Raw genomic sequence first — 22,583 nt, 5'->3', positions numbered from 1 at the left:
AGTTCAGTTTAAGATAAGAGGGAGGATATGATGTTAGAGATAGCAGACAGACAACACCACGCAACAATGATTTTGCTACTGAGAGAAAAATGTGATTTATACTAAATTGAACGCGCTCATTATAAATATGAACTCAAAATTTGCTATTTGATATGACTAGATTTTAATTTATACATGCAAAGCCTATTCACTTGGAATATTTCCAATATATAATGCATACATTTTATAATTGACAAGCCCGGAATTGTACCGATGTGCTCAAACAGGTCTATCGGCTGATGTCAGGAGTTATTATATAAAGCAAGCTGGACAGAGTTCAATAAATCGATCTGTTATAGTGCTATTGGCTTTGATAATGAAAGGGTTGTCCACTACTAGGACATCTTCCTTCTGATTCCACGTTTCCCCCAAGTAAAATTAAAAAACCTATACTCCCCTCACATACCAGCGCCGTTCCAGTCATTTGTGCTGCCGGGGCACACGTGGGGTTGTAACTTCATGCGAGCCCCACGTCCAATCAGTTAAGCCCGCTTTACACGCTGCAATGTATCTTACAATGTGTCGGCGGGGTCACGTCGTAAGTGACGCACATCCGGCATCGTAAGGTACATTGCAGTGTGTAACAGCTACGTGCGATTGAACGGTAAAACGTTCATCGCACGCACGTCGTTCATTCCTCATGAATTGAACGTCAGATTGTTCATCGTACCCGGGGTAGCACACATCGCAGTGTCACACCCCGGGAACGATGAACAGCGGCTCCCGGCCGGTAATGCGGAAGGAAGGAGGTGGGCGGGATGTTTACGTCCCGCTCAGCTCCGCCCCTCCGCTTCTATTGGCCGGCTGCCGCGTGACGTCGCTGTAACGCCGAACGTCCCGCCCACTCCAGGAAGTGGACGTTCGCCACCCACAGCGAGGTCGTATGGACGGGTAAGTACGTGTGACGGGGGTTACTCGTATGTGCGGCACATTCAACAAATTGAACGTGCCGCACATACGATGGGGGCGGTTACAATCGCATATGATATCGTATGCTGGATCGTAAGGTGTAAAGCAGGCTTTAATCAACAGGAATGGAGCACTATGTGCTCCCTTCCTGTTGATTGTTCGTTTGGTCCGACGGCGGGAAGACAGAAGCAGTCACTGGCTACGGGGCTCGTGTGACGTGAGCCCTGGCACCGTGAACCACGGCACCATTGGAACGACGCAGGTACGGAATATGAGTAAGCATGGAATTAGAAGGGGTTGTCCAAGTAGTGGACAAACACTTTAACATTGATAGATGCACCTATGTTAACAACAATGGCAATTTCTGGAAATTGAGACACTGGCCTCTCAGAGTCGAGCATACAGTTGGTCGATACAATGTACAACACAAATCACTGGTTGATCCACTTAATATTTTTCTTACATCACTTCCCATTAAACTTGGTTGTAGTTGCAATTGATCGTGACGGAAATGGTTTCCAGTATTTGAAGAAGACGTTTAGCACACTGAAAACTGAAGCTAAAATAAAGGCCAGAATTTTTATTGGCCCCCAAAAGGAAAAAAACTTTGGATACACTTGTGTTTAGTAGTTGGAGAACTTCCTTGGGAGTAGACGAGCCGAAAACTATGCTGAACTATGAGTAGTAGACAACATGCAACATGAACAATGTGGTTGCCAAATGTCATTGAAAATGCTTTTCTTACATTCCCATTTAGACTTTTTTTCCATCCAATTTGGGACGTGTAAGTGACGAACATGGAGAAAGGTTCTATAAAGGTATTTCTACAATGGAGAACAGATTTCAAGGCCGCTGGAATCCCAACATGAGGCGGGACTACTGCAGGGTTTTGTAACTGGCAGATTTGACTCTCACAAGCGTAAAGGCAGATGCCTGAAGCACTTTTAACAGTACTGGGCCTTGCTCAGGTAAGACTTTTAAACTTGAATACTAAACTTATTAAAATTTTGTTATTGCAGTGGAACCTCGGTTAACGAGTAACCCAGTTAGCGAGTATTTTGCCTTATGAGCAAAGCTTGCTGTAAATTTGTAACTCAGTTTACGAGCAAGCTTTGCTGTACAAGCAAATACTCACCGCACACACTTCCGGTTCCATACTTCCGGTTCCGTACTTCCACCGCGCTCTGACCTGCTCTTGCATTCCGCACAAACACGCACGCACACACACATATTATGCTCACCTTATCTTCCGTTCCCTCACCGGCTTCCCGGTTCTTGTAGTTCGCCGCTACAGGATGTGTATCGGGTAACCATCGTGACGAGGGACAAACTTCCGCTGTCAGCTGCTTCTCAAAGGCAGCGCGCTGACCAATCAGAGGCAAGCGGCTCCTGCCTTTGACGTCAGCGCTCTGGCAGTGGAAGTTCCGGCATCGGTCGTGATGGTTACCCGATACACATCCTGTACTGGCGAACTGCAAGAACCAGGAGGCTGGCGATGGAACGGAAGGTAAGGTGAGCATAATATGTGTGTGCGTGCGTGTTTGTGTGTGTGTGTTTGTGCATGTGTGGAATGGGACATTGAACAAGTTGTGGAACGAATTATCTGCATTCCAATGATTTCCTATGGGAAATCTTGCTTTGCTAGACGAGTAACTTGGTTTACAAGCACACTCACAGAACAGATAGTTCTCGTAAACCAAGGTTCCACTGTACATTACATTTTTATATACTGATTACTATGTAAACGTTGATATAGATCAGGTAATTGTTGGAGTAAAACTCGTGTACAAAATGATTCAATGCTTTCCAACTACTTAATTCATATGGGCAAACTTATGCATAACAAAATTTCCTGACGTGTTACAACAATTCTGACTTTGGATTTGGAATATGCACACTCGATTTAGTATAGGACACATGGTTTTTGCCCAGTAGCGGATGAAACATGTTTATGGTTTTGCTTTGCAATCACTGGTATTTTGTAGTAATGCAAGGGTGATGTCAGAAGGTGTATAAATGGTGTCATCAGCACTGAGATGTCCAAAAGGTGGAGTGTATAGGAGAAGAGAAGGGGCCTAGGACTGAGCCCAGATGAACCCCAACAGTAAGAGGAAGAGGAGCCGGCAAATATTACACTGAATGAGGGATACTGTAGGAGAATAACCACAAGAGAGCAGTTTCTTTCAGTCTGGGAGCACGAAGCAAAGTGAGGAGCAGCTGGTGATCCATAGTGTCAAATGCTACAGAGAGATCCAGGAGAATCAGGGTGTAGTGACCATTAGATTTAGCGGTTAGTAGACCATTAGAGACTTTAGTAAGAGCAATTAAGTAAGGAGCGGAAACAGGATGGTAAAGGGTCAAGAAGAGAGTTATCTGAGAGATAACGGCTTGGATGAAAGTGGACCAAGTGTCCCAGACGTTTAGAGATAAAGGGAAGATTAGACTCTGGCTTGTAGTTAGCAGTAGGGCCATGGAGTCACCGTCCATTTTGGTAGAGTTGGTATAAAAGGCCGGGGCCACACGGGGACTACTGCGATCCTCGCATGACACTCGGCTCACACTGGCAGCACAGCGGGAGCAGAGTGTCATGCAAGTGTCATTGCGAGTGAGGTCCGATCTTGTGATCAGACCACAGCTGCGGGGGGCGGGCCGGCGCTGATGAGGGGAGGGCCGGCGCTGAGAAGAGGGAGGGATTTATCTCCCTCTCTCCTGCGTTGCCGGCTATTGCCATTCTCGCTCTGCACTCGTATAACACTGGTGTAATGCGAGTGCAGTGCGATATTTCTCTCGCCCCATAGACTTGAAAATAATCGCTCATGCGGGTGAGAGAAACCAGGAACACATTGCACCCACAGCATGCTGCGACTGTTTTCTCGTCCGATTAGGGCTGAGAAAATAATCGCTCCTGGGTGCTGACACACAGGCTAATATTGGTCCACGTGGAATGGGATGTTTTATCGCACTCCACTCGCTCTGATTTTCATGCCATGTATCTTGGGACAAATGGGCCAACTCCAGCTACTAAAATACATAATAGATTGGGGACAGGAGTTCAATGCAGTAGGTGATAAATATTTTTTTCATAAGAATTTGGGAAAGTTATGAAATGTCCTATAAATGTCTATTTCTTTGTCGCTCCATTGGGAGACCCAGACAATTGGGTGTATAGCTTCTGCCTCCGGAGGCCACACAAAGTATTACACTTTAAAAAGTGTAACCCCTCCCCTCTGCCTATACACCCTCCCGTGCATCACGGGCTCCTCAGTTTTATGCTTTGTGTTGAAGGAGGCACACATTCACTCAAGCTCCCATTTTAGTCAGCAGCAGCTGCTGATTGTATCGGATGGAAGAAAAGAGGGCCCTAACAGGGCCCCCGGCATGCTCCCTTCTCACCCCACTAAGTCGGCGGTGCTGTTAAGGTTGAGGTACCCATTGCGGGTACAAAGGCTGGAGCCACATGCCGTTTGTCCTTCCCCATCCCTTAGAGGCTCTGGGAGAAGTGGGATCCTAACCGGTCACCATTCACTGGGACCGGGCTCCCTCCGCAGCCCCTGGGGGAATCTGACGGACAGGAGACTGAGTATCATCAGGGACAGGCCCTGCATCTATAAGGTACTCTGTGTCCCCTTGGGGACGGTGCACGGAGCGCCTGTGTTACAGACACTGCAGCGGCTGCTGTTTTTTTGTGACGACCGGGACTACCGCGCCGACCGCGCCTGTTTGCCGGCCGCGTTATTAAATTTAGTCCCCGGCTTCTGCGGCCTAGTACCATAACTCCCGCCCCCGGGCCTGCCAGTCAGGGGTAAGGGCGGGACGGTCGACTGGACGTCGGCAGTGAGGGCTGGAGCATACTTAGGTGTTCTCCTCCCCCCTCACTGAGCACTGTGGGGCACCAGATTCCCGCACTTTATTAGTCACGCCCACGGCTCCCTCCTCCCCTGAGAACTCTGGCAGCCATATTTACAATCACTTCTGCCGGTGGAGGATTTCAGAACGAGCTCTACAGCTCTGGGAGGCCCAGGCAGGGAATCTGGTGGACACACAACCGCTTTGGGCGGTCGGTAAGCCACACCGGTTACCCGGTGCTGGCCCCCCTTGGGTGCCGAAGTGTGTATATATATATATATATATATATATATATATATATATATATATATATATATATATATATATTTGTATACATTTTCTCTGTTCGGCCGCATTGTTTTGCTTTTGGCTGTATACCCTCAGTGATCACTCTCAGAGGAGACTACAGCATGTCGTCCGCAAAGAGCAAGGGTGCCAAGGCACAGGCTTATTTTGCAACCTGTACCTCTTGTGCGGCTATGTTACCTGCAGGTTCCACCTACCCTCACTGTGTGCAATGCTCGGCCCCTGTGGCACTCACTCAGCCGGAGCCTCGGGCACTGGTGGGACCCTCGGCTCAGGTAGAACCGCCGGCTTCCACTGTCCAGGTGGCAGGGACAGAGTTTGCAGTTTTGGCTGAGAAACTCTCTGAGTCGCTTTCACAATCCATGGCTCAGTCTATGGACAGATGGTCTGCTAAGATACTAGAAGCCTTGCAGTCCAGATCGGTCACACAGGCCCCGGGCACTGTGAGTTCATCGCCCCCAGGCCCCTCTCGGTCGGTGCAGCAGAGTGCTCCTGGGGTGACACCTAGGTCCCACGGGGAGGACTCCGACACGGACCGCAGTCCCAGACCGGCTAAGCGGGCTCGCTGGGAACCTTCCCCGGCTTCATCACGCTGTTCGGGGTCGCAGCATGAGGACTTCTCTGGAGGATGAGGCGGAGGTCGCAGCTCAGGGCTCTGATCCTGACGTTGCTCTCAATCTTGATACACCTGAAGGGGACGCCATAGTAAATGACCTTATAGCGTCCATCAACCAGGTGCTAGATCTTTCTCCCCCAACTCCACCTATAGAGGAGTCGGCTTCACAGCAGGAGAAACACCAGTTTAGGTTTCCCAAACGTACACGGAGTGCGTTTTTCGATCACTCTAACTTCAGAGATGCTGTCCAGAAGCACAGAGCATTTCCGGACAAGCGCTTTACTAAGCGCCTTAATGACACACGTTACCCCTTCCCCCCTGACGTAGTTAAGGGTTGGGCTCAGTGTCCCAAGGTGGATCCTCCAGTCTCTAGACTGGCGGCTAGATCCGTAGTATCAGTGGCAGATGGTTCATCGCTCAAGGATGCCACTGACAGGCAAATAGAGCTCCTGATGAAATCCATATATGAAGCCATAGGCGCGTCTTTTGCTCCGGCCTTTGCAGCCGTGTGGGCACTCCAAGCTATCTCAGCTTGTCTGTCTGAGATTAATGCAGTCACACGTACCTCTGCTCCGCAAGTTGTGTCTTTGACTTCTCAGGCATCGGCCTTTTCGTCCTACGCCATGAACGCCGTCCTGGACTCAGCGAGCCGTACAGCGGTAGCGTCCGCCAATTCGGTGGCAGTCCGCAGGGCCATGTGGCTACGCGAATGGAAGGCAGACTCTGCTTCCAAGAAGTTCTTAACCGGTTTGCCATTTTCTGGCGACCGTTTGTTTGGCGAGCAATTGGATGAAATTATTAAACAATCCAAGGGTAAGGACTCGTCCTTACCCCAGTCCAAACCAAACAAACCTCAGCAACGAAAAATTCAATCGAGGTTTCGGTCCTTTCGGCCCTCAGCCAGGTCCCAATCCTCCACGTCCAACAGGTCAGAGAAGGGCCAGAGGAACTCTTCTGCATGGCGGTCTAAGTCACGTCCTCCAAAGACCGCCGGAGGAACCGCCTCCAAGGCGGCCTCCTCATGACTTTCGGCCTCCCCAAACCGCATCCTCGGTCGGTGGCAGGCTCTCCCGCTTTTGCGACGCCTGGTGGCCACATGTCCAAGACCGATGGGTGAGAGACATTCTGTCGCACGGTTACAGGATAGAGCTCAGCTCTCGTCCTCCGACTCGTTTCTTCAGAACATCTCCGCCCCCCGGGCGAGCCGATGCACTTTTTCAGGCGGTGAACACTCTGAAGGCAGAAGGAGTTGTGATTCCCGTTCCCATTCAAGAACGTGGTCGCGGTTTTTACTCCAACTTGTTCGTGGTGCCAAAAAAGGACGGATCATTCCGCCCCGTTCTGGACCTCAAACTGCTCAACAGACACGTGAGAACCAGACGGTTCCGGATGGAATCTCTCCGTTCTGTCATCGCCTCGATGTCCCAAGGAGACTTCCTAGCCTCAATCGACATCAGGGATGCTTATCTCCATGTGCCGATTGCACCAGAGCATCAACGCTTCCTGCGTTTCGCCATCGGGGACGAACACCTTCAGTTTGTGGCACTGCCTTTCGGCCTGGCGACAGCCCCACGGGTCTTCACCAAGATCATGGCATCCGTGGTGGCGGTCCTACACTCTCAGGGCCACTTGGTGATCCCTTACTTAGACGATCTCCTAGTCAAGGCACCCTCCCGGGTGGCATGTCAACACAGCCTGACCATTGCTCTGGAGACTCTCCAGAGGTTCGGGTGGATCATCAATTTCCCAAAGTCAAAATTGACACCGACCCAATCACTGACTTACCTCGGGATGGAGTTTCATACTCTCTCAGCGATAGTGAAGCTTCCGCTGGACAAACAGCGTTCGCTGCAGACAGGGGTGCACTCTCTCCTTCGGACCCAGTCACACCCCTTGAGGCGCCTCATGCACTTCCTAGGGAAGATGGTGGCAGCAATGGAGGCAGTTCCCTTTGCGCAGTTTCATCTGCGTCCACTTCAATGGGACATTCTCCGCAAATGGGACAGGAGGTCGACGTCCCTAGACAGGAACGTCTCTCTTTCACTGGCAGCCAAAACCTCTCTTCAGTGGTGGCTTCTTCCCACTTCCTTGTCGAAGGGAAAATCATTCCTGCCCCCATCCTGGGCTGTGGTCACGACGGACGCGAGTCTGTCAGGGTGGGGAGCGGTCTTCCTCCACCACAGGGCTCAGGGAACCTGGACTCCGACAGAGTCCTCCCTTCAGATCAATGTTCTGGAGATAAGGGCAGTGTATCTAGCCCTAAAGGCGTTCCATCGGTGGCTGGAGGGCAGACAGATCCGCATACAGTCGGACAACGCCACGGCGGTCGCGTACATCAACCACCAGGGCGGCACACGCAGTCGTCAGGCCTTCCAAGAAGTTCGGCGGATTCTGCTGTGGGCGGAAGCCACAACCTCCACCATCTCCGCAGTTCACATCCCGGGCGTAGAAAACTGGGAAGCAGACTTTCTCAGTCGCCAGGGCATGGACGCAGGGGAATGGTCTCTTCACCCGGACGTGTTTCAAGAGATCTGTTGCCGCTGGGGAACGCCGGACGTCGACCTCATGGCGTCTCGGCACAACAACAAAGTCTCGGCATTCATGGCACGGTCTCAAGATCACAGAGCGCTGGAACCCTGGGATCTTAACAGGGTGCTAACGGCTCTTCAGAAACCACCTTTCGAGCCGATGCGGGATGTCTCTCTATCACGCCTTTCACAGAAGGTGGCCTTCCTAGTGGCAGTCACATCACTTCGGAGAGTGTCTGAGCTAGCAGCGCTGTCATGCAAAGCCCCCTTCCTGGTGTTTCACCAGGATAAGGTGGTTCTGCGTCCGGTCCCGGAATTTCTCCCTAAGGTGGTATCCCCTTTTCATCTCAATCAGGATATCTCCTTACCTTCCTTTGCCCTCATCCAGTTCACCAATGTGAAAAGGATTTGCACTTGTTAGATCTCGTGAGAGCACTCCGGCTCTACATTTCTCGCACGGCGCCCCTGCGCCGTTCGGATGCGCTCTTTGTCCTTGTCGCTGGCCAGCGTAAGGGGTCGCAGGCTTCCAAGTCAACCTTGGCTCGGTGGATCAAGGAACAGATTCTTGAAGCCTACCGTTCTTCTGGGCTTCCGATTCCTTCAGGGCTGAAGGCCCATTCTACCAGAGCCGTGGGTGCATCCTGGGCATTGCGGCACCAGGCTACGGCTCAGCAGGTGTGTCAGGCGGCTACCTGGTCGAGTCTGCACACTTTCACGAAACACTATCAGGTGCATGCCTATGCTTCGGCAGATGCCAGCCTAGGTAGGCGAGTCCTTCAGGCGGCGGTCGCCCACCTGTAAGAGGGGGCCGTTTTTCGGCTCTTTTTATCGAGGTATTCTTTTACCCACCCAGGGACTGCTTTTGGACGTCCCAATTGTCTGGGTCCTCCCAATGGAGCGACAAAGAAGGGAATTTTGTTTACTTACCGTAAATTCCTTTTCTTCTAGCTCCTATTGGGAGACCCAGCACCCGCCCCTGTTCCCTTCGGGCTGTTGTTCTTTTGTGTACACATGTTGTTCATGTTGATTTGTTCTTTGGGTTCATGGTTTCAGTTCTCCGAACATCCTTCGGATTGAATTTACCTTAGACCAATTTATAAGTTTCCTCCTTCTGCTTTTGCACCAAAACTGAGGAGCCCGTGATGCACGGGAGGGTGTATAGGCAGAGGGGAGGGGTTACACTTTTTAAAGTGTAATACTTTGTGTGGCCTCCGGAGGCAGAAGCTATACACCCAATTGTCTGGGTCTCCCAATAGGAGCTAGAAGAAAAGGAATTTACGGTAAGTAAACAAAATTCCCTTCTTTATTTTTGATCAAAGGATCCAGGCTTTTAATAGAGATTAATTTGTGCTGCACTCTACAAGTCGGAGTCAGAGGGGTTATGATGGTATGTATGAAAGAAGAGGGAAAGATTCCGGAAGAAAGAGAGTGGTTAAATATTTTGGTTAAAGGTCTTGTTCACTACTTCTACATTGATGGCTTATCCTTAGGATAGGTGATCAATGTCTGATCGGCCAGCACCCCCGCCGATAAGTGGTTCTCGGTGCTGGCAGCAGCCGGAGCTGCTCCAGCAGCAGCCGGAGCTGCTCCATTGATTGACAGTGGTCGCAGCCGGGTACTGCACATCTGCCTCCCATTCAAATCAATAGGAGGTGCATGTGTAGTACCCGACCGCTGCTGCTATTAGAAGATGGGGCAGTTCCAGAACTGAACTTTTACGGCCACCGCTGGCTCCGAAAACAGCTGGGGGTGGGGGGTTCAAAACATCCTAAGGATAGGTCATCAATGGAGAAGTAGTAGAAACCTCTATAAGTGAGCAATGATTGTCACGGAGTGGGGCTGAGATATGAGGGAATGTCACTGGTCGCAGCTTGTAGCACGAGAAAAAGCGAGGAGCCTGGTAACTTCTTCTGTGACCAGTTCAGAGATGGAAATTGAACTTGATATGCAGGAGGGAAGAGGGTCCAAGCCAGATCATCAGCCCTGAGGTGGATGACAGGGGCCTGTACTTTAGGGCTCAAGAGGGATTGGAAATTACCTTTGATTGCTGCTGTTACAGACAGATGCTGGGTGTGTATCACAGCCAGGTATAGTGCGGCCACCCCGACTGACACCACCGTTATGTCAGACTGCGCAGAGGGGCTAAAAATATTGTTGGCTGTAGTGAGAAGGCCTTGTTCTGTGTGTTGTCTATTATTCTCATAAGCTGAAACTTTCTCTAGTAGCCAGTCGGGGAATATCGGACAGCAGAGATGCAATATGCGGGCTGACAGGTTTTTTTTGTTTTTTTTTATTAACCCATTTGCTTGATGGTCCATAAATTGGAGCAAGGTAGTCTTTTGTGTTTTATTTTTTTTTGTCTGTGACGCCAAGTTATCAAAAGACCTATTGATTGTGTCTGTGCTGTCATTAAAAATTAGACGGCGTACGGATGACATACAGATGTATATTGACCAGGATCTTAAAATCTCTGAACTAGTGAATTAAAGAACTATTTTGCTTTAAATGTTATTTTATCAAACTTATTGAGCATCTTGGAAGAAAATCACAGAGGCTAAAGGACACTCGTGATACTATCGGGAGTCATGGGATGATTCACTGTTGTTTCATGTCGTCCTGAGCCTCCTACCACATGCGATATTTCAAGTGATGGCGTCAGTCTGGGACTTACACACCTGTGTTTTGTCCTAACCTCACTTTGCTTTGTTCCATGTGTCTTTATTGTAAGGCGGTGATTATGCGTGAGCAGCTGTACGTGTACCTGGGGCTTTGTCCTTAAGACACCTCAGCTGTAATTACAGTATCTCACAAACGACAGACCCGTCAGCGGAGGCTCAGGCACTCTTTGTAGAGCGGATTTACAGTAGGAATAATGACCGGAAAACATTGCCATTCTTCACTTTTTCCACTCAAACGGTACAGTATTTTGCATTGTTGTGAAGCTTAAGCCTTAGAGATTTAAAGGGTATTTCCATCTCAGGATCCTATCCAATTATGTAGTAGGTGTAATAATAAGAATATTAGAAAATATCTTCCGGTCAGTCAGAAGCTACGGGCACAAGATGATGGCATCGGTAAAGTGTGTAAACGCCGGATTGTGAGTATAAGACACAAGGCAGGGGGCTTACGTTTAAAGCACCACTCCAGCGTGAAAAAAAAACCCAACAAAACACTGTAGTGGTGCTTTAAAACAAATGTACCATCATTAAATAACCTTTCTTTAGATCATACAAAAGTAAGGCTGAGCTCCCATGTCCTGTAATCATCCGTTAGATTGAATCCTGCACAGATCCGTTTGCAAAATGATTTCTGCCTGATTCGTTTTTTTTTAATGTTGAAGTCTATGGAGAACAGATCCCTTAACGGATTGCTATTTATCTTACGTTTTGTATCGGATGCTCTAAGAAAAAAATTAATCCGTTACAAATGCAAGAAAAACACAAAGCTAAATAGCGATCTGTTAACCCCATCCCTCCGATGTTAAAAAAACGGATCCACCAGAAATCGGTTGTTTAACAGACAAAAAAGTTGTGTTTGTAGAACTCTTTTACCAATGGATTTCTGCAGGATCCATTCTAACGGATGATTAATGGACATGTGAACTCAGCCTAACAATGTTGCTTTTAAAGGGAACCTGTCAGCAGAAATTTCGCCCAAAACCTAAAAGATTCCCCCTCTGCAGCTCCTGGGCTGCATTCTAGAAAGGTCCCTGTTATTATTGTGCCCCCTTTCTGACCAAAATAAAGACTTTATAAAGTGGTACCTTTTTTGTATTCAGATTCTGTAAATGTGACACGGGGGCGGGCTGCCTGATGGCCGTTAGTCTGCCTCCTGCCGCTTAGGCCGTCCCCCATCGCTGATTTCCATAGCTGTGGACGCCGCCCAGTGCTCCACAGGTCCCCGCGCATGCCCAGTGCTCATCTCTAGTGGATGAGCACTGTGCCCAGTGTCACCGCTGGTGACGTGCGCGCAGGCTTTAGATTATGGGCGGTGCTGTGATGTTTATTACCAAGCAACCGCCCATAATCGCGGGACCGCGCTTTCCCCCTCGGCGTCCTTCGTTCTGCGCAAGCGCGGTGCTGCTGACCCCACGTCACCTCCTTTCCATCTATTTCCTGCCTCAGGGCAAGATGGGAAGGAGGTGTCCGCTCATCACTAGTTGCAAGTACAGAGCACCAGAGCATGGTAGTGTCTGCTCATCACTAGTTACAAGTACAGCGCACCAGAGCATGGTAGTGCCCGCTCATCACTAGTTACAAGTACAGCGCACCAGAGCATGGTAGTGTCCGCTCATCACTAGTTGCAAGTACAGAGCACCAAAGCATGGTAGTGTCCGCTCATCACTAGTTACAAGTACAGCGCACCAGAGCATGGTAGTGTCCGCTCATCACTAGTTACAAGTACTGAGCACCCAAGCATTGGTAGTGCCCGCTCATCACTAGTTACGAGTACTGAGCATGGTAGTGCTCGCTCATCACTAGTTACGAGTACTGAGCACCCGAGCATGGTAGTGCCCGCTCATCACTAGTTACGAGCATCAAGCACCCGAGCATGGTTAGTGCCCGTTCATCACTAGTTACGAGCATCAAGCACCCGAGCATGGTAGTGCCCGCTCATCACTAGTTACGAGTACTGAGCACCTGAGCATGGTAGTGCCCGCTCATCACTAGTTACGAATACTGAGCACCAGAGCATGGTAGTGCTCACTCATCACTAGTTACGAATACTGAGCACCAGAGCATGGTAGTGCCCCGCTCATCACTAGAAATTATGTTTGTACCATTCAATGTATTTACTAGATTCTGGTCAGGGTGGAAGCAGCACAGCGGGAACTTACCTAAGTAAGGCAGCGCTGGGGTCAATACTCTTAAGCAGGCTTTACACGCTGCAACATCGATAGCATCGGCTAGCGATGTCGAGCGTGATAGCACCCGCCCCCGTCGTAACGTGCGATATTGTGGTGATCGCTGCCGTAGTGAACATTATCGCTACGGCAGCGTCACACGCACTTACCTGCTCTACGATGTCGCTCTGGCCGGCGAACCGCCTCCTTTCTAAGGGGGGTGGTTCGTGTGGTGTCACAGCGACGTCACACAGCAGGCGTCCAATAGAAGCGGAGGGGCGTAGATGAGCGGGACGTAACATCCCGCCCACCTCCTTCCTTCTGCATAGCCGGTGGAGACAGGTAAGGAGATGTTCCTCGCTCCTGCGGTGTCACACACAGCGATGTGTGCTGCCGCAGGAACGACAAACAACATCACTAATAAACAGAAAACCATTTTTTGTTTCACGACGAGCTCTCCGCGGCAAACTATTTTGACCGCTTTTGTGATCGTTTAAGGTCGCTCATAAGTGTCACACGCTGCGATATCGTTAATGACGCCGGAGTGCGTCACAAACACCGTGACCCCGACGATAATTCATTAACGATATCGTAGTGAGTAAAGCCCGCTTTAGTGTGTTGTAGCCAGGGAGGCAAGAAGCAGCAATCAAGTCTGCACACCGTAAGTGGCGCCTCAGCAGTCAGTATGTGCATCAGTGTCCTCTATCGCTGTCCCTTTCTAGTTAGGGATAGCCAAAAGTTTGGATGTGGCCTGTGGACCTCTTTGCCTTGGCAATGTCAGGGAATGAGCGGAGTCCCTGTGGTTGCAGGGCAGTCATTGCGAGCTATGAGGAGAAGACTGCTACAGAGGAGACTTTCAGCCCACAGCAACTCAGGATAGCAGCACATGCAACACAAAAGTGTTATTTTTTTTATGTTACAAACAATTAAAGATTAGTGTTGAGCGGACCCGAAGCAGCAAAATCCGGATCCGCGCTGTTTGCAACAGCGGCAGATCAAAGTCCGACCCGGACGCGGAATTCCGGGTGCACGATCCGGATTCGGCATCTCTCTCTCTCTTCTCTTTCTCTTTCTCTTTTTCCTCTTTCTCTTCTCTCTCTTTCCTCTTTCTCTTTCTCTCTTTCTCTTTCTCTTTCTCTTTCTCGTTCTCGTTTCTCTTTCTCTTTCTCTTTCTCTTCTCTCCTCTTTCCTCTTTCTCTTTCTCTTTCTCTTCCTCTTTCTCTTTCTCTTTCTCTTTCTCTTCTCTCTTTCTCTTTCTCTTTCTCTTTCTCTTTCTCTTTCTCTTTCTCTTTCTCTTTCTCTTTCTCTCTCTCTTTCTCTCTCTCTTTCTCTCTCTCTTTCTCTCTCTCTTTCTCTCTCTCTTTCTCTCTCTCTTTCTCTCTCTCTTTCTCTCTCTCTTTCTCTCTCTCTTTCTCTCTCTCTTTCTCTCTCTCTTCTCTCTCTCTTTCTCTCTCTCTTTCTCTCTCTTTCTCTCTCTCTTTCTCTCTCTCTTTCTCTCTCTCTCTTTCTCTCTCTCTTTCTCTCTCTCTTTCTTTTTCTCTTTCTTTCTCTCGTCCCAGGTTCCGCTCCCCCATTGACATATATGGGCCCGGATTCCGGATCGGATCCGGACCTTCTTTGTCAACACCGCCGCTGATCCGTCGGACCCGGATTATTGGCAGTCTGCTCAACTCTAATTAAAGATCTATTTTAGTCTTGCTGGAGTAAGACACTTTAGAGCTGTAACATGTACTATATAGGTCCTTGGCTCCAGCCACTATGCAGCGTTCCTAATATTTGTCTTATTTCAGAGGGCTATTTGGGGCCCCCTTATGCAATCATTACCAAGAGTGACGGCCACCCCTGCACCCCCATACCGCCGCCCTTGGCCTGCCAGTCGTACATTCTAGAATAATTGCCTTCACTACAAAACTAGATGCAGTAATTGAGGCCATCACATGTTCTACAAAACTGAGGAACCGTCTTCCTGACACAGCAGACACCCACGTGCCAGAAATAGTTTTCCTCACAAACGTTTCACAGCCAAATATATCACTTAGAATAAGTCCGACTGAATATTATGCTAAATGTGAAGGAAAGCGATTCCTAATGAAATGAAGAATGTAAAATCCTGAAGACAAAAGTATCAACAAGACACAAATTATTCTTTATGATCAGGAATGTCATACTTACCAACATCAATGTTGAAAAAAAGAGGATATTTAGCTTTGTTCAAAACATTGCAATTTTTGGTAATTCAAATGAAAAACTGCTTTGTAGGCTAAGTTCACATGTTGCGGTTTTTTTTTCCACGAGTGTTATGCAAACTAAAAGCTGCTTTTTACAGCACCAGCAAAAGCCACGAGATTCAGAAATCTCATGCACAGAGGTGCTTTTTTTTTTTCAAACTGAAATGGAAAATTGCTGCGTTTTTTTTTGTTTTTTTTAAAGAAGCAGCGTGTCAGTTCCTTCAGCGTTTTGCAGTCTTTTTTCACCATTGCAAGCAATGAGAGAGTGTGAAAAAGCAACGGCTGCATTTTTGCTGCTTTTATGAATTGAATATGCACTGTAGACAAATGACCCCAAAAACACAGCCAAAATAATGCAGCCTTTTGGAAGCAGCCTTTTTACTGGCAAGAGAGCAGATTTTTGCATCACCAGAAACGCAACGTGTGAACTGTATGCACACTGCCTTTTTATTGCGCTTTTTTAGCGTAGATTTGTCACAAAACTGCAATAAAATCCTGAGTCCAGAGTAGTCAATGAGAATCCTGAAGTGTAGTGCACATATTGAGGTTTTCTTTGTAGATTTGGTGCAGAAAATAATCTGCAGCATGTCAATTCTTTCTGCCTTTTTCACCATTGAAAGCAATGGAAAACGCATGTAAAAAAACGCAAAACAGAGACAAAAATGCATCAAAAAATGTGAGTTTGTGCGCTGTTTTTCCAGCCAAGAGATGTAGAAATGGTGCAGAATTCTCTACAACCAAATACTTAATGGGCGCACATAGTCTCACAGTACCAGCAAAGACTTCAGATGAGAAAGTGGGGAAAAAAACTCAGTGACTTTTTTCGCAGTATTTTTGAAGCGTGTTACTTAGTATAAAAAAGTTCTTAAACCTGTACTGTACATGTAATCTGCATGCCCAAAAAAGAAATACATTGACAAGGCTGAAAAACAGGCATTACTGCCGAGAGAACAGGTTTTGAATGCAGAAAAAAAAAACACAATGTGTGAACATTGACGTAAAGGGAACTCGAGAGGAGACTGTTTGAAAAGCTGGTCAGGGACTGTACGTCTTGGATGACCAGTCTGACTAGGGTTCCCGGTGTCTTCCACAGCTCTGCTTCCGTAGATAGACGGGTCCCCGCCCTATACAGACAGATCGGGAGAGATCTGATGGGTATGGGGCAGAAAGAAGCCACCGGGGAACGGCCCTCTGGCAAGTAATCCCAGACGCATAGTCCCCGACCTGCTAAGCTCCAGAGTTAAAACCTAGATTGATTGTTTGGTAGTTTGGGCAGCATGAATCGGCGGACACGTTCCTTTTGACAAGTGTCATCACTAAGTGACCTTCTTTTGTTTTTTTTTCATGGCACTTACTTTGATACCGGTAAATTTAAGTCAAAATGTTTTGCATTTATTTGTGACAATATGTGAAATTTGACACGATTTTTCTTAAAATTCGCAACCACCCAACCTCCTCCCTGTACAGATATATATATATATATATATATATATATATATATATATATATATATATATATCTCTCATATTCACTGCTTTCCCCGCCCACCGGCGCCCATGATTGGTTGCAGTCAGACCCGCCCCCACGCTGAGTGACAGCTGTCTCACTGCAACCAATCACAGACGCCGGAGGGCGGGTCTATATTGTGCAGTAAAATAAATAAATAAAAAAACGGCGTGCGGTCCCCCCCCCCCCCCCCAATTTTGATACCAGCCAAGATAAAACCACACGGCTGAAGGCTGGTATTCTCAGGATGGGGAGCCCCACTTTATGTGGAGCCCCCCAGCCTAACAATATCAGCCAGCATTCACCCGGAATTGCCGCATCTATTAGATGCGACAGTCCTGGGACTCTACCCGGCTCATCCCGAATTGCCCTGGTGCGGGGGTAATAAGGAGTTATTTGGCAGCTTATAGCTGCCACTAAGTCCTAGGTTAATTATGGCAGGCGTCTCCCCGAGATACCTTCCATGATTAACCTGTAAGTGAAAGTAAATAAACACAAACACCCGAAAAAATCCTTTATTTGGAATAAAAGAAAAAAAAACACCCTCTTTCCCCACTTTATTGATCCCCAAATAACCCTCCAGGTCCGGCGTAATCCACATGAGGTCCTGCGACGCTTTCAGCTCTGCTACATGAAGCTGACAGGAGCGTCTGTAGAACACGACCACTCTCTATCAGCTCCACGCAGCAACTGAAGTGAGCTGCGCGATCAGCTGTGCCCTCATTCAGGTGACCCGCGGACACAGCTCTCGGGTGGAGGACTTCAGCTGTGGCCGCGGGTCACCTGAGTGACGGCACAGCTGATCACGCGGCTCATTGCAGCCACTGCAGGGATTTGCGGATACCTCTCACTCCTCCCGACCGCAAATCTCCTTTCCTAGTGAAACATTAAAAAAAAAAAAACGCAAAACATTCTTTTAAAGGAATCCGTTACCTTTATTAGCTCACTATTTGCAACGCATCCGTCACATGCATCACACGACGCACTGTGACGGATGCCTCACAACGCAAATGTGAAACTGGCCTAAGGAATAACATTTCCCTATTAGCGGCATTTCTCACATGTCCTTTTATTTTGTTAGTGTTGAGAAAGGTTACAAGTTTAGCAGCTTATTTTTTTCAGACTTTTTTTTAGGGTCCTATTCCTTTTTGAGGGGCCTACATATTAGAAAATCCTCAAAAAGTGATAGCATTTTTGAATAATTTCAGAGCTTCTCTGTCAGGAAATGTATATACAAGTGATGAGTGAGCACTACCATGTACGGTTACTTGTAAGGAGCTCTGAGCATGGTAGTTCTCGTGCACTACTAGTATTTACCCTTTCGGTGCTTCATAGGAATTAACACAAAAATAGAATAAATGAACTGAAAACTTTACTTTTTTCCACTAAAATGTTGCTAATTTTATAATCAGCCACCATAGCTGGCAGACCCTTAGCTTCAGGTTTTCATGGTAACTATTGGTACTACACTATCGTAATTATGTGTTGCCGATGAGGTTAATGATTGGAACCCGCTTTTCACCATTAATCCTCCTTAATGCAGCTGTTGCTATTGACCGCAGCATCTAGGGGGTTAGAAGGAAGCAGGAAGTCAGTGATAGTATACAGCCAATGTAGCGGGCGGAGGAGGGGACGCTGCGCTCTCCCACTGCTCGGGTCCGGCTGCCGCTGCTGCTGCGGCCTCCGCTGCTCGGTGGCTCGAGCGATTGGCCGGATCCCGGGGACTCGAGCGGCGCTCCTCGCCCGTGAGTGAAAAGGGGTTTGGTTTTGGGGATTTATTGTTCGTGACGCCACCCACGGTTGTGGTGATTGTGTGAACACCACCGCTGCTCTATATGGGGATCCCGGGAGCGGTGACAGGGAGCAGCAGAGTTGTTAGTGCTCCCCTCCGTGGGTAGGGGTTGGTTGTCCCGGGGCCCAGTGATGGGGTGGAGGATGAAGAATAGCAGGGTCGCGGGGGCAGCGCTGTGCCTCACGGCACGGTGGTACTCACTCAGCCTGAGACATTGACACAGTTCTCGGTAAAACACACGGCTGGAAGGACGGTTCCCACGGACGGCTGCTGTTGCTTTTCCCCGGTAGTTAACGGTGACTGTCTCTTTCCCTGCACCTTGTGTAATGTTGGTAGCGATGGGTTCCCACCGGTTACCCGCTCCCCGACTTGGGTATGGGCCGGAGGAGCCCCTCTTTGCCCGCAGGCGCTGGCCCTGAGAAACTGGTGCCTTGGCGGTGGCGCGGTGTCTCTCTCATACGGTTGGACGGTTGCCTTCAATCGGGACTTAGTTGTTTGGAGACCTGGAGGTCCCCTTCACTGACGGATTTTGCAAACTCACGGCGACTCCTAGCCTTGCCGGGATCCGAAAGGCCCCTGCCAATGGTGCTGGCTTCTCCTTGTGTACCGGTCCGGTACCGCCGGGCCACCACCCGTCCACGGTCCTTACGGCACCTCCGATAGGCCACTCCTGCAGACGGTCACCGCCGTCTGCTAACCTTGCTGTCTCAGTCCGGGGCACACACCCGGACCAACTTCAGGCTTCTCTTTTACTACTCTTTCCTCCTACTACTTCAAACTCCAAACTCTATCTGCTGGTTTTCCCGCCTCCAGGACTGTGAACTCCTCGGTGGGCGGAGCCAACCGCCTGGCCCACCCCCTGGTGTGGACATCAGCCCCTGGAGGAAGGCAACAAGGATTTCTGGTCTAGCATAGGTGTGCTTAACCGGGGTGTAGGGTGTGGTGATGTCATTACCTGTGACCCCTGGCTTGTCCAGGGCGTCACACCAACACCTGTTGTATTTTTATCCGTCTGTGAGCGGGCACTACTGTCTTGTAGCTCAGGCATATTGGTGGGAATTAAGGAGTTAAATCTATTTTGGGATCATTTTAGATTTGTGTACATTTATTTTTCATATGATCTAATAAAAAAATAGATAACCTTCCATTTGTATCCAACCCATTAAGACTAATATTAGACTCCTAATTCTGCTCTGTGTAGGAAGTCACATGTGTTTAAGCAGCATTAGACTCAAGTTGTACAGGATCGCTGGTCCGGTCCTGAAAACAAGAGGTGAGATATTTGGGCACAGCTGTGAGAAATATGCATGAAAAGTCAAAATAGATGTATGGAAGCTAAGGTTATAGATGGACTCGTAACTAGTGATGAGTGAGCACTACCATGTTCGGGTGCTCAGTACTAGTGATGAGCGGGCACTATCATGCTCGGGTGCTCAGTACTAGTGATGAGCGGGCACTACCATGCTTGGGTGCTCAGTACTAGTGATGAGCAGGCACTACCATGCCCGGGTGCTCAGTACTAGTGATGAGCGGGCACTACCATGCTCAGGTGCTCAGTACTAGTGATGAGCGAGCACTACCATGCTCGGGTGCTCAGTACTCGTAACTAGTGATGAGCAGGCACTACCATGCTCAGGTGCTCATCACTACTCGTAAGTCATTAATATCTTGAACTGAAGTTGCAGGACAATGGGAGCCAGTGAAGGGATAAGCGGAGGAGTAGTGAGGGGAGAGATGGATTAATTTAGTAGAGTTCATGTGCAAGTTTTAGATGTGAGGCCAGAGAGAATGACATTGCAGTAATCTTGGTGGGAGAAGATGAGGGCGCAGTAGATTTGTGTTCACCAAAGTCAAGGAAAGAGCGGATCCTCTAAATGCATTTGAGTTTGTTGTCATAGATGGTCTTTAGGGCTTAAACACCCGCAAAATTAAAGGTTATCCTGAGGCAGTAGACTTGTAAGACTGGAAAATGTAGAGGCGTTAACTGTGATGGGTGGAGGAAGGGTGAAATTGTGTTTTCTCAATGTTCTTTTTTATCCCAGAGACTCTGTACTAAAACTATACTCAAAACAGTTTGTATTCATAGATCTAGCATCGCTCTGCATCGGAGCTGTATCCACAAAATGAAAATCAAACAAATAAATTGTTTGCAAAAGTATTCACACCCATTAACCCACAGGCGCCACATGGGTACTCTTTTAACATAGCCATTTGAGGACTTGTTTGTTTTTTTGTATTTTTAAAGGATTTATTTAATTTATTATACATCGCATTAGAAAATGTTTATAAATAAAAAATAAAAAACACACAAACAGCAGTTCCACATTTTATTGGGGTTTTGCTTTTTTAGTTTAGTTTTTATAGACTTTACTCTGTAGTAGAAATTACGCTCACAGACGGCACCCGGATAACATCCAAATGCGGTCTGATTTTCTTGGACTGGAAAAGAAGATGGAGAATCTTTTTTTTTTTTTTTTTTTTTTTTTATTCTTCAGAAAAAAGGATCCGCACTCTGATCAAACTGACCGGAGTCTGATTCGCTTAATCAGAACGTTTATAGGATGGAGAACAGTCTTATGCTTATTATTGCAACATTTGGTTTTGTCCCTTAACTGTTTTCCTTTTAGATTTCAAACTATTTAAAGAGGTAATCATCCAAAACAAGTTACCAAGTCTCCATTGCATAGGTCATAGCTATGAGCTTAGGGTATCGGGTCACACGAGTCTGTGACACTGCAGGTCCCTGAAAATAGCCAAGCGCTGCACACGACCACCCTCATCAATGTCATAGACGGTGATAGATTAGCAGGGCACATATGCGACCTGATGCCCTTACCAGCTCCTCCTGGCCTCAGTCATTCAGCCATAGGAAACCCACACTGAACTAGGACTATGATCACATAGCACTTACTCCCACAGTATCTCACAAGGTGGTCTTTACAAACATCGTTGACAGTCATGGCAGCATCAGGATCTATGGAGACTACAGACTCTGGAACTCGGCCTGCTAACGTCTCTGAGGTCTGTGATCAGCACAGTGAGACTTGGGTGTTGACCCAAAGACTTGTGGTTCATAGGCAGGCTGGTAAGAGTTACGGTAATTTCTGCTGGGACACTTATTGGCCTTCCTTGATCACATGCTGTGGGGTAGCTAGTCACATTCACTCCCCTCGTATATATGGTGGCTGGACACTTCTTTTAATGCCAGCTATAGCTTTTCTATACTGGTCTGGGGAGGTTCCAACAAAAAAGACTCATGGTCTATAGCTAGTGTGTCAAAGTGGTCATACTTAATAGAGGTCACAAATTGGCTCCAAGGGATGACTAGAAGACTACACACTCCCAAGATCAATTAGAAACAAAAGGAAAAAGCAGGAGTTTAAAGTGCAATTAGAAAAATATTTTATTTAATATAACACAATCAAGACATCATATAAGGACATACAGTTGTATAGGATATAGGGCTAAAACTCTGATCCCAAGAATCACCAGGTAGACTGGCACCAAATTATAAGATACACTCTCTGACAGAAGTTCTGTCGCTTTTCCATGTTATATAAATAAAAGCTTATAACCTGACTTTAAATTCATCCACTGGTTTCATAAATTACTCTTTTGAAAGCTGAAACTCTCCCAAATTTTTTTTAGGTTATGAAAATAAAGTTGCTGCAAAGTTCAAATATTGATCATTTAATGAACACAGAAAGGTCAGATTTTGGTAAGACAAAAGTTTTGTTGCCCACAAAAAGTAATGTGAAATTCAAACAAATAATTAACTTCTAATACAAAGATATGTTGCATAACATTGGTGAATGAAGTTGTGGTGCTATTAGAGCCATAGTTAATATTTTGTGTGACTTCCATGAGCTTTAAAGGGCTGCATCCATGCGGTTCAACAATGATTCATACAATGTATTGATGAAGTCATCAGGAATAGCAGAGAATGCATCTTACATGCCTCCCAGAGTTC

At 47.7% G+C, this 22,583-nt stretch overlaps 1 protein-coding gene across 1 annotated transcript in view; it reads left to right on the top strand.

Moving 5' to 3' along the window:
- Positions 1 to 1,796: 1,796 nt before the first annotated feature.
- Positions 1,797 to 22,583, top strand: part of KEAP1 (kelch like ECH associated protein 1) — a 70,933-nt gene continuing 50,146 nt past the window's right edge. Inside the window, exon 1 of the mRNA XM_075346511.1 lies at positions 1,797 to 1,916. The gene's annotated coding sequence lies outside the window, so the exon portion shown is untranslated. The remainder of the gene's footprint in view (positions 1,917 to 22,583) is intronic.

The sequence above is a fragment of the Anomaloglossus baeobatrachus genome, chromosome 4, assembly GCF_048569485.1.
Source record: "Anomaloglossus baeobatrachus isolate aAnoBae1 chromosome 4, aAnoBae1.hap1, whole genome shotgun sequence".
In the NCBI taxonomy this organism is placed as follows: Eukaryota; Metazoa; Chordata; class Amphibia; order Anura; family Aromobatidae; genus Anomaloglossus; species Anomaloglossus baeobatrachus.
This window is presented reverse-complemented; position numbering and strand designations above follow the sequence as displayed.